Genomic DNA, 16,105 nt, shown 5'->3' with positions numbered 1-16,105 from the left:
CCAAGCAGTTGACCTGCGTTTGATTCCTGGCCAATGCACGGATTGTAACTAGGAGCTTCTGGAGCTACTTTATGGTAGTTGGCACAAAAGGAAGGAAACACCTACCTGAAAGTAAATGGGTCAACAGAATGTGCCATAGGCTTCTCTGCAGGCCTCCCACAACTCTTTCTGCTTCCCACTTGAATTCTTAGTGCTTCTTTGCTGTTTGTAAACACAGCATTATCCAACAGGGCACGTTTGACCCGTGAACAGGGGCGAAAATGTTAGAAAATGCCGTCTCTCCGTGTCTGTCTTTTGTTAGCGACAAGCTAGCATGCAAACTGTGATGAGAGGTGTACATTTTCCGCAGTCAGCCATCTATATAGTCAATATTTTATATTTAATAAGCAAATATGTCTGTATGCTGATTGGTCTCAAGCAGCGTTGTCCAATCTTCAGCTTTTCGTTCCAATCTAGCAGGAGCCACACCTGATTCCAATTGTTGGATCCGCTGATCTTGGCTTTCAATAGACTAAAGTGTGGCTTCTGCTTGGTTAGAATGACAACCTGCAACCACACTGGCCCATTCTGGAGAAGACTGGACAACCCTGATCGAAAGCAAATAACCACCGAGGTAAGTGCCACTTTGTGAGTTCTGAATCCGTCATGCCGACTCGACGTCACTCGATGAACAGGGAAGGAACTGGTAGATGAGAAGACTTCCCACTGTTGACGAATGGCGATTTCAAGTTGAGGGTGCGTTTGCTTTGCGTTTTCCCGCTTGGAGGTGGGGAATTACAAGTCGCAACCTCGTGTCAAGCGCATCAGTACTCTTGTCTTCTTGATGAAGGAAAGAGCCAGGCTTCCACATTCAGTGGAAAAGCAGAGACTGCCCGTGATTTTGCAAGCAGCTGTTATCTGCCTTGCTACAAAAGCTCAATGGAAGGGAAACCGCTCCCAGCCTTTTTCGGGCGTAGACCTCTTGCTGATAGGTGAACTTGGCGACCAGTACTTTAGGGAAAATTTTCCAGTCACGCACAGAGTCTTATTGAGCAACGAAAGAGCCAGGCTTCCACTTTCTGTGGAAAACCAGACACTCCCTTTCATTTTGTAAGCAAATGTTAACTGCTTTGCTACAAAAGCACAAAAGAAGGAAATCTGCTCTGTCCAAGGTGTCGCTTTCCGGCTGTTCCTGGAGGACCTGTTCTTACGGTGATGAGTGTTAGGCAAACGTGATAACCACCACACTACAGAAACCATGACAGAGCTGCGCTTCGGCTCTTGCCTATGGTCTGCTGATGAGAAGAGCACATACTTAAACTTTTGTTCAGCAGAGTTGAATTGCCTAGCGTGGCATTGGTGGTATAGAGGTGAGCATAGCTGCCTTCCAAGCAGTTGACCTGCGTTTGATTCCTGGCCAATGCACGGATTGTAACTAGGAGCTTCTGGAGCTACTTTATGGTAGTTGGCACAAAAGGAAGGAAACACCTACCTGAAAGTAAATGGGTCAACAGAATGTGCCATAGGCTTCTCTGCAGGCCTCCCACAACTCTTTCTGCTTCCCACTTGAATTCTTAGTGCTTCTTTGCTGTTTGTAAACACAGCATTATCCAACAGGGCACGTTTGACCCGTGAACAGGGGCGAAAATGTTAGAAAATGCCGTCTCTCCGTGTCTGTCTTTTGTTAGCGACAAGCTAGCATGCAAACTGTGATGAGAGGTGTACATTTTCCGCAGTCAGCCATCTATATAGTCAATGTTTTATATTTAATAAGCAAATATGTCTATATGCTGATTGGTCTCAAGCAGCGTTGTCCAATCTTCAGCTTTTCGTTCCAATCTAGCAGGAGCCACACCTGATTCCAATTGTTGGATCCGCTGATCTTGGCTTTCAATAGACTAAAGTGTGGCTTCTGCTTGGTTAGAATGACAACCTGCAACCACACTGGCCCATTCTGGAGAAGACTGGACAACCCTGATCGAAAGCAAATAACCACCGAGGTAAGTGCCACTTTGTGAGTTCTGAATCCGTCATGCCGACTCGACGTCACTCGATGAACAGGGAAGGAACTGGTAGATGAGAAGACTTCCCACTGTTGACGAATGGCGATTTCAAGTTGAGGGTGCGTTTGCTTTGCGTTTTCCCGCTTGGAGGTGGGGAATTACAAGTCGCAACCTCGTGTCAAGCGCATCAGTACTCTTGTCTTCTTGATGAAGGAAAGAGCCAGGCTTCCACATTCAGTGGAAAAGCAGAGACTGCCCGTGATTTTGCAAGCAGCTGTTATCTGCCTTGCTACAAAAGCTCAATGGAAGGGAAACCGCTCCCAGCCTTTTTCGGGCGTAGACCTCTTGCTGATAGGTGAACTTGGCGACCAGTACTTTAGGGAAAATTTTCCAGTCACGCACAGAGTCTTATTGAGCAACGAAAGAGCCAGGCTTCCACTTTCTGTGGAAAACCAGAGACTCCCTTTCATTTTGTAAGCAAATGTTAACTGCTTTGCTAAAAAAGCACAAAAGATGGAAATCTGCTCTGTCCAAGGTGTCGCTTTCCGGCTGTTCCTGGAGGACCTGTTCTTACGGTGATGAGTGTTAGGCAAACGTGATAACCACCACACTACAGAAACCATGACAGAGCTGCGCTTCGGCTCTTGCCTATGGTCTGCTGATGAGAAGAGCACATACTTAAACTTTTGTTCAGTAGAGTTGAATTGCCTAGCGTGGCATTGGTGGTATAGAGGTGAGCATAGCTGCCTTCCAAGCAGTTGACCTGCGTTTGATTCCTGGCCAATGCACGGATTGTAACTAGGAGCTTCTGGAGCTACTTTATGGTAGTTGGCACAAAAGGAAGGAAACACCTACCTGAAAGTAAATGGGTCAACAGAATGTGCCATAGGCTTCTCTGCAGGCCTCCCACAACTCTTTCTGCTTCCCACTTGAATTCTTAGTGCTTCTTTGCTGTTTGTAAACACAGCATTATCCAACAGGGCACGTTTGACCCGTGAACAGGGGCGAAAATGTTAGAAAATGCCGTCTCTCCGTGTCTGTCTTTTGTTAGCGACAAGCTAGCATGCAAACTGTGATGAGAGGTGTACATTTTCCGCAGTCAGCCATCTATATAGTCAATATTTTATATTTAATAAGCAAATATGTCTGTATGCTGATTGGTCTCAAGCAGCGTTGTCCAATCTTCAGCTTTTCGTTCCAATCTAGCAGGAGCCACACCTGATTCCAATTGTTGGATCCGCTGATCTTGGCTTTCAATAGACTAAAGTGTGGCTTCTGCTTGGTTAGAATGACAACCTGCAACCACACTGGCCCATTCTGGAGAAGACTGGACAACCCTGATCGAAAGCAAATAACCACCGAGGTAAGTGCCACTTTGTGAGTTCTGAATCCGTCATGCCGACTCGACGTCACTCGATGAACAGGGAAGGAACTGGTAGATGAGAAGACTTCCCACTGTTGACGAATGGCGATTTCAAGTTGAGGGTGCGTTTGCTTTGCGTTTTCCCGCTTGGAGGTGGGGAATTACAAGTCGCAACCTCGTGTCAAGCGCATCAGTACTCTTGTCTTCTTGATGAAGGAAAGAGCCAGGCTTCCACATTCAGTGGAAAAGCAGAGACTGCCCGTGATTTTGCAAGCAGCTGTTATCTGCCTTGCTACAAAAGCTCAATGGAAGGGAAACCGCTCCCAGCCTTTTTCGGGCGTAGACCTCTTGCTGATAGGTGAACTTGGCGACCAGTACTTTAGGGAAAATTTTCCAGTCACGCACAGAGTCTTATTGAGCAACGAAAGAGCCAGGCTTCCACTTTCTGTGGAAAACCAGACACTCCCTTTCATTTTGTAAGCAAATGTTAACTGCTTTGCTACAAAAGCACAAAAGAAGGAAATCTGCTCTGTCCAAGGTGTCGCTTTCCGGCTGTTCCTGGAGGACCTGTTCTTACGGTGATGAGTGTTAGGCAAACGTGATAACCACCACACTACAGAAACCATGACAGAGCTGCGCTTCGGCTCTTGCCTATGGTCTGCTGATGAGAAGAGCACATACTTAAACTTTTGTTCAGCAGAGTTGAATTGCCTAGCGTGGCATTGGTGGTATAGAGGTGAGCATAGCTGCCTTCCAAGCAGTTGACCTGCGTTTGATTCCTGGCCAATGCACGGATTGTAACTAGGAGCTTCTGGAGCTACTTTATGGTAGTTACTTTATGGTAGTTTATGGTAGTTGAAGTCAGCCATCTATATAGTCAATGTTTTATATTTAATAAGCAAATATGTCTATATGCTGATTGGTCTCAAGCAGCGTTGTCCAATCTTCAGCTTTTCGTTCCAATCTAGCAGGAGCCACACCTGATTCCAATTGTTGGATCCGCTGATCTTGGCTTTCAATAGACTAAAGTGTGGCTTCTGCTTGGTTAGAATGACAACCTGCAATTCAATTCAATTCAATTCAATTTTATTTGTATAGCGCTTTTTACAATAGACATTGTCTCAAAGCAGCTTTACAGAAATATCAACACGGTATACAGATATTAAAGGTGTGAATTTATCCCAACTGAGCAAGCCACTGAGTGGCGACGGTGGCAAGGAAAAACTCCCTAAGATGTTTTAAGAGGAAGAAACCTTGAGAGGAACCCGACTCAGAAGGGAACCCATCCTCATCTGGGTAACAACAGATATTGTGAAAAAGTTCATTATGGATTTATATGAAGTCTGTATGGTGTTCAGAGCAGCCGTAGTCCCAGCAGTCTGGAATTAAAGAAGATTTGAGCTCCATCCAGAGGCAGAAAGGATCTGGATCTCTAGTATCTCCATAAATTCGTGTGGGGCTCGGCGAAAGGAGAGAGGGAGAAAGTAGAACAGAATCTAGTCAGGGTAGGCTTGAGTAAACAAATACGTTTTAAGCTTAGACTTAAACACTGAGACTGTGTCTGAGTCCCGAACACTAATAGGAAGACTGTTCCATAACTGTGGGGCCCTATAAGAGAAAGCTCTTCCCCCTGCTGTAGCCTTCACTATTCGAGGTACCGTCAGATAGCCTGCATCTTTTGATCTAAGTAGGCGTGGCGGATCATATAAAACCAAAAGGTCGCTTAGATATTGTGGCGCGAGACCGTTTAGTGCTTTATAGGTTAATAAGAGTATTTTATAATTAATGCGAGATTTTACTGGGAGCCAATGCAGTGTGGATAATATCGGTGTGATATGGTCGTATCTTCTAGTTCTAGTTAGGACTCTAGCAGCTGCATTCTGGACTAATTGGAGCTTATTTATATTCCTACTGGAACATCCAGACAGTATGGCATTACAGTAATCTAATCTAGAGGTGACGAATGCATGAACTAGTATTTCCGCATCATGTAGTGACAATATGTTTCTTATTTTAGAAATATTTCTGAGATGAAAGAAGGCTATCCTAGTAATATTATCTACATGAGCATCAAATGATAGGCTGGAGTCAATAATCACTCCAAGGTCTTTAACTGCTGCACATGATGAAACAGAAAGACCATCCAGAGTAACCATGTGATCAGAAAGGATACTTCTAGCTACACGTGGGCCTAATAAAAGTATTTCTGTTTTATCAGAATTAAGCAGAAGGAAGTTAATTAACATCCAATGTCTAATGTCCTTTACACAATCCTCAACTTTACTAAGCTTATGTCTGTCCTCTGGCTTCGCTGAAACATACAACTGTGTATCATCAGCATAACAGTGGAAGCTAATTCCATGTTTACGAATAATTTGACCTAGGGGTAGCATATATAAAGTAAAGAGCAGTGGGCCTAAAACAGAACAGTCGAATGCAACCACACTGGCCCATTCTGGAGAAGACTGGACAACCCTGATCGAAAGCAAATAACCACCGAGGTAAGTGCCACTTTGTGAGTTCTGAATCCGTCATGCCGACTCGACGTCACTCGATGAACAGGGAAGGAACTGGTAGATGAGAAGACTTCCCACTGTTGACGAATGGCGATTTCAAGTTGAGGGTGCGTTTGCTTTGCGTTTTCCCGCTTGGAGGTGGGGAATTACATGTCGCAACCTCGTGTCAAGCGCATCAGTACTCTTGTCTTCTTGATGAAGGAAAGAGCCAGGCTTCCACATTCAGTGGAAAAGCAGAGACTGCCCGTGATTTTGCAAGCAGCTGTTATCTGCCTTGCTACAAAAGCTCAATGGAAGGGAAACCGCTCCCAGCCTTTTTCGGGCGTAGACCTCTTGCTGATAGGTGAACTTGGCGACCAGTACTTTAGGGAAAATTTTCCAGTCACGCACAGAGTCTTATTGAGCAACGAAAGAGCCAGGCTTCCACTTTCTGTGGAAAACCAGAGACTCCCTTTCATTTTGTAAGCAAATGTTAACTGCTTTGCTACAAAAGCACAAAAGAAGGAAATCTGCTCTGTCCAAGGTGTCGCTTTCCGGCTGTTCCTGGAGGACCTGTTCTTACGGTGATGAGTGTTAGGCAAACGTGATAACCACCACACTACAGAAACCATGACAGAGCTGCGCTTCGGCTCTTGCCTATGGTCTGCTGATGAGAAGAGCACATACTTAAACTTTTGTTCAGCAGAGTTGAATTGCCTAGCGTGGCATTGGTGGTTTAGAGGTGAGCATAGCTGCCTTCCAAGTAGTTGACCTGCGTTTGATTCCTGGCCAATGCACGGATTGTAACTATCAGCTTCTGGAGATACTTTATGGTAGTTGGCACAAAAGGAAGGAAACACCTACCTGAAAGTAAATGGGTCAACAGAATGTGCCATAGGCTTCTCTGCAGGCCTCCCACAACTCTTTCTGCTTCCCACTTGAATTCTTAGTGCTTCTTTGCTGTTTGTAAACACAGCATTATCCAACAGGGCACGTTTGACCCGTGAACAGGGGCGAAAATGTTAGAAAATGCCGTCTCTCCGTGTCTGTCTTTTGTTAGCGACAAGCTAGCATGCAAACTGTGATGAGAGGTGTACATTTTCCGCAATCAGCCATCTATATAGTCAATGTTTTATATTTAATAAGCAAATATGTCTATATGCTGATTGGTCTCAAGCAGCGTTGTCCAATCTTCAGCTTTTCGTTCCAATCTAGCAGGAGCCACACCTGATTCCAATTGTTGGATCCGCTGATCTTGGCTTTCAATAGACTAAAGTGTGGCTTCTGCTTGGTTAGAATGACAACCTGCAACCACACTGGCCCATTCTGGAGAAGACTGGACAACCCTGATCGAAAGCAAATAACCACCGAGGTAAGTGCCACTTTGTGAGTTCTGAATCCGTCATGCCGACTCGACGTCACTCGATGAACAGGGAAGGAACTGGTAGATGAGAAGACTTCCCACTGTTGACGAATGGCGATTTCAAGTTGAGGGTGCGTTTGCTTTGCGTTTTCCCGCTTGGAGGTGGGGAATTACAAGTCGCAACCTCGTGTCAAGCGCATCAGTACTCTTGTCTTCTTGATGAAGGAAAGAGCCAGGCTTCCACATTCAGTGGAAAAGCAGAGACTGCCCGTGATTTTTCAAGCAGCTGTTATCTGCCTTGCTACAAAAGCTCAATGGAAGGGAAACCGCTCCCAGCCTTTTTCGGGCGTAGACCTCTTGCTGATAGGTGAACTTGGCGACCAGTACTTTAGGGAAAATTTTCCAGTCACGCACAGAGTCTTATTGAGCAACGAAAGAGCCAGGCTTCCACTTTCTGTGGAAAACCAGAGACTCCCTTTCATTTTGTAAGCAAATGTTAACTGCTTTGCTAAAAAAGCACAAAAGATGGAAATCTGCTCTGTCCAAGGTGTAGCTTTCCATCTTTTCCTGGAGGACCTGATCTTACGGTGATGAGTGTTAGGCAAACGTGATAACCACCACACTACAGAAACCATGACAGAGTTGCGCTTTGGCTCTTGTCTATGGGCTGCTGATGAGAAGAGCACATACTTAAACTTTTGTTCAGCAGAGTTGAATTGCCTAGCATGGCATTGGTGGTATAGAGGTGAGCATAGCTGCCTTCCAAGCAGTTGACCCGGGTTCGATTCCCGGCCAATGCACGGATTCTAACTCGGAGCCTCTGGAGCTGCTTTATGGTAGTTGGCACAAAAGGAAGGAATCACCTACCTGAAAGTAAATGGGTCAACAGAATGTGCCATAGGCTTCTCTGCAGGCCTCCCACAACTCTTTCTGCTTCCCACTTGAATTCTTAGTGCTTCTTTGCTGTTTGTAAACAGCATTATCCAACAGGGCACGTTTGACCCGTGAACAGGGGCGAAAATGTTAGAAAATGCCGTCTCTCCGTGTCTGTCTTTTGTTAGCGACAAGCTAGCATGCAAACTGTGATGAGAGGTGTACATTTTCCGCAATCAGCCATCTATATAGTCAATGTTTTATATTTAATAAGCAAATATGTCTATATGCTGATTGGTCTCAAGCAGCGTTGTCCAATCTTCAGCTTTTCGTTCCAATCTAGCAGGAGCCACACCTGATTCCAATTGTTGGATCCGCTGATCTTGGCTTTCAATAGACTAAAGTGTGGCTTCTGCTTGGTTAGAATGACAACCTGCAACCACACTGGCCCATTCTGGAGAAGACTGGACAACCCTGATCGAAAGCAAATAACCACCGAGGTAAGTGCCACTTTGTGAGTTCTGAATCCGTCATGCCGACTCGACGTCACTCGATGAACAGGGAAGGAACTGGTAGATGAGAAGACTTCCCACTGTTGACGAATGGCGATTTCAAGTTGAGGGTGCGTTTGCTTTGCGTTTTCCCGCTTGGAGGTGGGGAATTACAAGTCGCAACCTCGTGTCAAGCGCATCAGTACTCTTGTCTTCTTGATGAAGGAAAGAGCCAGGCTTCCACATTCAGTGGAAAAGCAGAGACTGCCCGTGATTTTGCAAGCAGCTGTTATCTGCCTTGCTACAAAAGCTCAATGGAAGGGAAACCGCTCCCAGCCTTTTTCGGGCGTAGACCTCTTGCTGATAGGTGAACTTGGCGACCAGTACTTTAGGGAAAATTTTCCAGTCACGCACAGAGTCTTATTGAGCAACGAAAGAGCCAGGCTTCCACTTTCTGTGGAAAACCAGAGACTCCCTTTCATTTTGTAAGCAAATGTTAACTGCTTTGCTAAAAAAGCACAAAAGATGGAAATCTGCTCTGTCCAAGGTGTCGCTTTCCGGCTGTTCCTGGAGGACCTGTTCTTACGGTGATGAGTGTTAGGCAAACGTGATAACCACCACACTACAGAAACCATGACAGAGCTGCGCTTCGGCTCTTGCCTATGGTCTGCTGATGAGAAGAGCACATACTTAAACTTTTGTTCAGTAGAGTTGAATTGCCTAGCGTGGCATTGGTGGTATAGAGGTGAGCATAGCTGCCTTCCAAGCAGTTGACCTGCGTTTGATTCCTGGCCAATGCACGGATTGTAACTAGGAGCTTCTGGAGCTACTTTATGGTAGTTGGCACAAAAGGAAGGAAACACCTACCTGAAAGTAAATGGGTCAACAGAATGTGCCATAGGCTTCTCTGCAGGCCTCCCACAACTCTTTCTGCTTCCCACTTGAATTCTTAGTGCTTCTTTGCTGTTTGTAAACACAGCATTATCCAACAGGGCACGTTTGACCCGTGAACAGGGGCGAAAATGTTAGAAAATGCCGTCTCTCCGTGTCTGTCTTTTGTTAGCGACAAGCTAGCATGCAAACTGTGATGAGAGGTGTACATTTTCCGCAGTCAGCCATCTATATAGTCAATGTTTTATATTTAATAAGCAAATATGTCTATATGCTGATTGGTCTCAAGCAGCGTTGTCCAATCTTCAGCTTTTCGTTCCAATCTAGCAGGAGCCACACCTGATTCCAATTGTTGGATCCGCTGATCTTGGCTTTCAATAGACTAAAGTGTGGCTTCTGCTTGGTTAGAATGACAACCTGCAACCACACTGGCCCATTCTGGAGAAGACTGGACAACCCTGATCGAAAGCAAATAACCACCGAGGTAAGTGCCACTTTGTGAGTTCTGAATCCGTCATGCCGACTCGACGTCACTCGATGAACAGGGAAGGAACTGGTAGATGAGAAGACTTCCCACTGTTGACGAATGGCGATTTCAAGTTGAGGGTGCGTTTGCTTTGCGTTTTCCCGCTTGGAGGTGGGGAATTACAAGTCGCAACCTCGTGTCAAGCGCATCAGTACTCTTGTCTTCTTGATGAAGGAAAGAGCCAGGCTTCCACATTCAGTGGAAAAGCAGAGACTGCCCGTGATTTTGCAAGCAGCTGTTATCTGCCTTGCTACAAAAGCTCAATGGAAGGGAAACCGCTCCCAGCCTTTTTCGGGCGTAGACCTCTTGCTGATAGGTGAACTTGGCGACCAGTACTTTAGGGAAAATTTTCCAGTCACGCACAGAGTCTTATTGAGCAACGAAAGAGCCAGGCTTCCACTTTCTGTGGAAAACCAGAGACTCCCTTTCATTTTGTAAGCAAATGTTAACTGCTTTGCTACAAAAGCACAAAAGAAGGAAATCTGCTCTGTCCAAGGTGTCGCTTTCCGGCTGTTCCTGGAGGACCTGTTCTTACGGTGATGAGTGTTAGGCAAACGTGATAACCACCACACTACAGAAACCATGACAGAGCTGCGCTTCGGCTCTTGCCTATGGTCTGCTGATGAGAAGAGCACATACTTAAACTTTTGTTCAGCAGAGTTGAATTGCCTAGCGTGGCATTGGTGGTATAGAGGTGAGCATAGCTGCCTTCCAAGCAGTTGACCTGCGTTTGATTCCTGGCCAATGCACGGATTGTAACTAGGAGCTTCTGGAGCTACTTTATGGTAGTTGGCACAAAAGGAAGGAAACACCTACCTGAAAGTAAATGGGTCAACAGAATGTGCCATAGGCTTCTCTGCAGGCCTCCCACAACTCTTTCTGCTTCCCACTTGAATTCTTAGTGCTTCTTTGCTGTTTGTAAACACAGCATTATCCAACAGGGCACGTTTGACCCGTGAACAGGGGCGAAAATGTTAGAAAATGCCGTCTCTCCGTGTCTGTCTTTTGTTAGCGACAAGCTAGCATGCAAACTGTGATAAGAGGTGTACATTTTCCGCAGTCAGCCATCTATATAGTCAATATTTTATATTTAATAAGCAAATATGTCTGTATGCTGATTGGTCTCAAGCAGCGTTGTCCAATCTTCAGCTTTTCGTTCCAATCTAGCAGGAGCCACACCTGATTCCAATTGTTGGATCCGCTGATCTTGGCTTTCAATAGACTAAAGTGTGGCTTCTGCTTGGTTAGAATGACAACCTGCAACCACACTGGCCCATTCTGGAGAAGACTGGACAACCCTGATCGAAAGCAAATAACCACCGAGGTAAGTGCCACTTTGTGAGTTCTGAATCCGTCATGCCGACTCGACGTCACTCGATGAACAGGGAAGGAACTGGTAGATGAGAAGACTTCCCACTGTTGACGAATGGCGATTTCAAGTTGAGGGTGCGTTTGCTTTGCGTTTTCCCGCTTGGAGGTGGGGAATTACAAGTCGCAACCTCGTGTCAAGCGCATCAGTACTCTTGTCTTCTTGATGAAGGAAAGAGCCAGGCTTCCACATTCAGTGGAAAAGCAGAGACTGCCCGTGATTTTGCAAGCAGCTGTTATCTGCCTTGCTACAAAAGCTCAATGGAAGGGAAACCGCTCCCAGCCTTTTTCGGGCGTAGACCTCTTGCTGATAGGTGAACTTGGCGACCAGTACTTTAGGGAAAATTTTCCAGTCACGCACAGAGTCTTATTGAGCAACGAAAGAGCCAGGCTTCCACTTTCTGTGGAAAACCAGACACTCCCTTTCATTTTGTAAGCAAATGTTAACTGCTTTGCTACAAAAGCACAAAAGAAGGAAATCTGCTCTGTCCAAGGTGTCGCTTTCCGGCTGTTCCTGGAGGACCTGTTCTTACGGTGATGAGTGTTAGGCAAACGTGATAACCACCACACTACAGAAACCATGACAGAGCTGCGCTTCGGCTCTTGCCTATGGTCTGCTGATGAGAAGAGCACATACTTAAACTTTTGTTCAGCAGAGTTGAATTGCCTAGCGTGGCATTGGTGGTATAGAGGTGAGCATAGCTGCCTTCCAAGCAGTTGACCTGCGTTTGATTCCTGGCCAATGCACGGATTGTAACTAGGAGCTTCTGGAGCTACTTTATGGTAGTTACTTTATGGTAGTTTATGGTAGTTGAAGTCAGCCATCTATATAGTCAATGTTTTATATTTAATAAGCAAATATGTCTATATGCTGATTGGTCTCAAGCAGCGTTGTCCAATCTTCAGCTTTTCGTTCCAATCTAGCAGGAGCCACACCTGATTCCAATTGTTGGATCCGCTGATCTTGGCTTTCAATAGACTAAAGTGTGGCTTCTGCTTGGTTAGAATGACAACCTGCAATTCAATTCAATTCAATTCAATTTTATTTGTATAGCGCTTTTTACAATAGACATTGTCTCAAAGCAGCTTTACAGAAATATCAACACGGTATACAGATATTAAAGGTGTGAATTTATCCCAACTGAGCAAGCCACTGAGTGGCGACGGTGGCAAGGAAAAACTCCCTAAGATGTTTTAAGAGGAAGAAACCTTGAGAGGAACCCGACTCAGAAGGGAACCCATCCTCATCTGGGTAACAACAGATATTGTGAAAAAGTTCATTATGGATTTATATGAAGTCTGTATGGTGTTCAGAGCAGCCGTAGTCCCAGCAGTCTGGAATTAAAGAAGATTTGAGCTCCATCCAGAGGCAGAAAGGATCTGGATCTCTAGTATCTCCATAAATTCGTGTGGGGCTCGGCGAAAGGAGAGAGGGAGAAAGTAGAACAGAATCTAGTCAGGGTAGGCTTGAGTAAACAAATACGTTTTAAGCTTAGACTTAAACACTGAGACTGTGTCTGAGTCCCGAACACTAATAGGAAGACTGTTCCATAACTGTGGGGCCCTATAAGAGAAAGCTCTTCCCCCTGCTGTAGCCTTCACTATTCGAGGTACCGTCAGATAGCCTGCATCTTTTGATCTAAGTAGGCGTGGCGGATCATATAAAACCAAAAGGTCGCTTAGATATTGTGGCGCGAGACCGTTTAGTGCTTTATAGGTTAATAAGAGTATTTTATAATTAATGCGAGATTTTACTGGGAGCCAATGCAGTGTGGATAATATCGGTGTGATATGGTCGTATCTTCTAGTTCTAGTTAGGACTCTAGCAGCTGCATTCTGGACTAATTGGAGCTTATTTATATTCCTACTGGAACATCCAGACAGTATGGCATTACAGTAATCTAATCTAGAGGTGACGAATGCATGAACTAGTATTTCCGCATCATGTAGTGACAATATGTTTCTTATTTTAGAAATATTTCTGAGATGAAAGAAGGCTATCCTAGTAATATTATCTACATGAGCATCAAATGATAGGCTGGAGTCAATAATCACTCCAAGGTCTTTAACTGCTGCACATGATGAAACAGAAAGACCATCCAGAGTAACCATGTGATCAGAAAGGATACTTCTAGCTACACGTGGGCCTAATAAAAGTATTTCTGTTTTATCAGAATTAAGCAGAAGGAAGTTAATTAACATCCAATGTCTAATGTCCTTTACACAATCCTCAACTTTACTAAGCTTATGTCTGTCCTCTGGCTTCGCTGAAACATACAACTGTGTATCATCAGCATAACAGTGGAAGCTAATTCCATGTTTACGAATAATTTGACCTAGGGGTAGCATATATAAAGTAAAGAGCAGTGGGCCTAAAACAGAACAGTCGAATGCAACCACACTGGCCCATTCTGGAGAAGACTGGACAACCCTGATCGAAAGCAAATAACCACCGAGGTAAGTGCCACTTTGTGAGTTCTGAATCCGTCATGCCGACTCGACGTCACTCGATGAACAGGGAAGGAACTGGTAGATGAGAAGACTTCCCACTGTTGACGAATGGCGATTTCAAGTTGAGGGTGCGTTTGCTTTGCGTTTTCCCGCTTGGAGGTGGGGAATTACATGTCGCAACCTCGTGTCAAGCGCATCAGTACTCTTGTCTTCTTGATGAAGGAAAGAGCCAGGCTTCCACATTCAGTGGAAAAGCAGAGACTGCCCGTGATTTTGCAAGCAGCTGTTATCTGCCTTGCTACAAAAGCTCAATGGAAGGGAAACCGCTCCCAGCCTTTTTCGGGCGTAGACCTCTTGCTGATAGGTGAACTTGGCGACCAGTACTTTAGGGAAAATTTTCCAGTCACGCACAGAGTCTTATTGAGCAACGAAAGAGCCAGGCTTCCACTTTCTGTGGAAAACCAGAGACTCCCTTTCATTTTGTAAGCAAATGTTAACTGCTTTGCTACAAAAGCACAAAAGAAGGAAATCTGCTCTGTCCAAGGTGTCGCTTTCCGGCTGTTCCTGGAGGACCTGTTCTTACGGTGATGAGTGTTAGGCAAACGTGATAACCACCACACTACAGAAACCATGACAGAGCTGCGCTTCGGCTCTTGCCTATGGTCTGCTGATGAGAAGAGCACATACTTAAACTTTTGTTCAGCAGAGTTGAATTGCCTAGCGTGGCATTGGTGGTTTAGAGGTGAGCATAGCTGCCTTCCAAGTAGTTGACCTGCGTTTGATTCCTGGCCAATGCACGGATTGTAACTATCAGCTTCTGGAGATACTTTATGGTAGTTGGCACAAAAGGAAGGAAACACCTACCTGAAAGTAAATGGGTCAACAGAATGTGCCATAGGCTTCTCTGCAGGCCTCCCACAACTCTTTCTGCTTCCCACTTGAATTCTTAGTGCTTCTTTGCTGTTTGTAAACACAGCATTATCCAACAGGGCACGTTTGACCCGTGAACAGGGGCGAAAATGTTAGAAAATGCCGTCTCTCCGTGTCTGTCTTTTGTTAGCGACAAGCTAGCATGCAAACTGTGATGAGAGGTGTACATTTTCCGCAATCAGCCATCTATATAGTCAATGTTTTATATTTAATAAGCAAATATGTCTATATGCTGATTGGTCTCAAGCAGCGTTGTCCAATCTTCAGCTTTTCGTTCCAATCTAGCAGGAGCCACACCTGATTCCAATTGTTGGATCCGCTGATCTTGGCTTTCAATAGACTAAAGTGTGGCTTCTGCTTGGTTAGAATGACAACCTGCAACCACACTGGCCCATTCTGGAGAAGACTGGACAACCCTGATCGAAAGCAAATAACCACCGAGGTAAGTGCCACTTTGTGAGTTCTGAATCCGTCATGCCGACTCGACGTCACTCGATGAACAGGGAAGGAACTGGTAGATGAGAAGACTTCCCACTGTTGACGAATGGCGATTTCAAGTTGAGGGTGCGTTTGCTTTGCGTTTTCCCGCTTGGAGGTGGGGAATTACAAGTCGCAACCTCGTGTCAAGCGCATCAGTACTCTTGTCTTCTTGATGAAGGAAAGAGCCAGGCTTCCACATTCAGTGGAAAAGCAGAGACTGCCCGTGATTTTTCAAGCAGCTGTTATCTGCCTTGCTACAAAAGCTCAATGGAAGGGAAACCGCTCCCAGCCTTTTTCGGGCGTAGACCTCTTGCTGATAGGTGAACTTGGCGACCAGTACTTTAGGGAAAATTTTCCAGTCACGCACAGAGTCTTATTGAGCAACGAAAGAGCCAGGCTTCCACTTTCTGTGGAAAACCAGAGACTCCCTTTCATTTTGTAAGCAAATGTTAACTGCTTTGCTAAAAAAGCACAAAAGATGGAAATCTGCTCTGTCCAAGGTGTAGCTTTCCATCTTTTCCTGGAGGACCTGATCTTACGGTGATGAGTGTTAGGCAAACGTGATAACCACCACACTACAGAAACCATGACAGAGTTGCGCTTTGGCTCTTGTCTATGGGCTGCTGATGAGAAGAGCACATACTTAAACTTTTGTTCAGCAGAGTTGAATTGCCTAGCATGGCATTGGTGGTATAGAGGTGAGCATAGCTGCCTTCCAAGCAGTTGACCCGGGTTCGATTCCCGGCCAATGCACGGGTTCTAACTCGGAGCCTCTGGAGCTGCTTTATGGTAGTTGGCACAAAAGGAAGGAATCACCTACCTGAAAGTAAATGGGTCAACAGAATGTGCCATAGGCTTCTCTGCAGGCCTCCCACAACTCTTTCTGCTTCCC

The 16,105-nt window shown here is 45.4% G+C and overlaps 2 non-coding genes across 2 annotated transcripts; both read left to right on the top strand.

Moving 5' to 3' along the window:
• The first annotated feature begins 7,931 nt into the window (after positions 1-7,931).
• trnag-ucc (transfer RNA glycine (anticodon UCC)) lies at positions 7,932-8,003 on the top strand. Its single transcript has one exon. It is a non-coding gene; the product is annotated as a tRNA-Gly (tRNA).
• A 7,891-nt stretch (positions 8,004-15,894) lies between these two features.
• trnag-ucc (transfer RNA glycine (anticodon UCC)) lies at positions 15,895-15,966 on the top strand. The gene has a single exon. It is a non-coding gene; the product is annotated as a tRNA-Gly (tRNA).
• The last annotated feature ends 139 nt before the right edge of the window (positions 15,967-16,105 follow it).

This window comes from Ictalurus punctatus, unplaced genomic scaffold (genome assembly GCF_001660625.3).
Source record: "Ictalurus punctatus breed USDA103 unplaced genomic scaffold, Coco_2.0 tig00064101, whole genome shotgun sequence".
Taxonomy (NCBI): Eukaryota; Metazoa; Chordata; class Actinopteri; order Siluriformes; family Ictaluridae; genus Ictalurus; species Ictalurus punctatus.
Note: the sequence above shows the minus strand (reverse complement) of the source record. Positions and strands in the feature narration are given on the sequence as shown.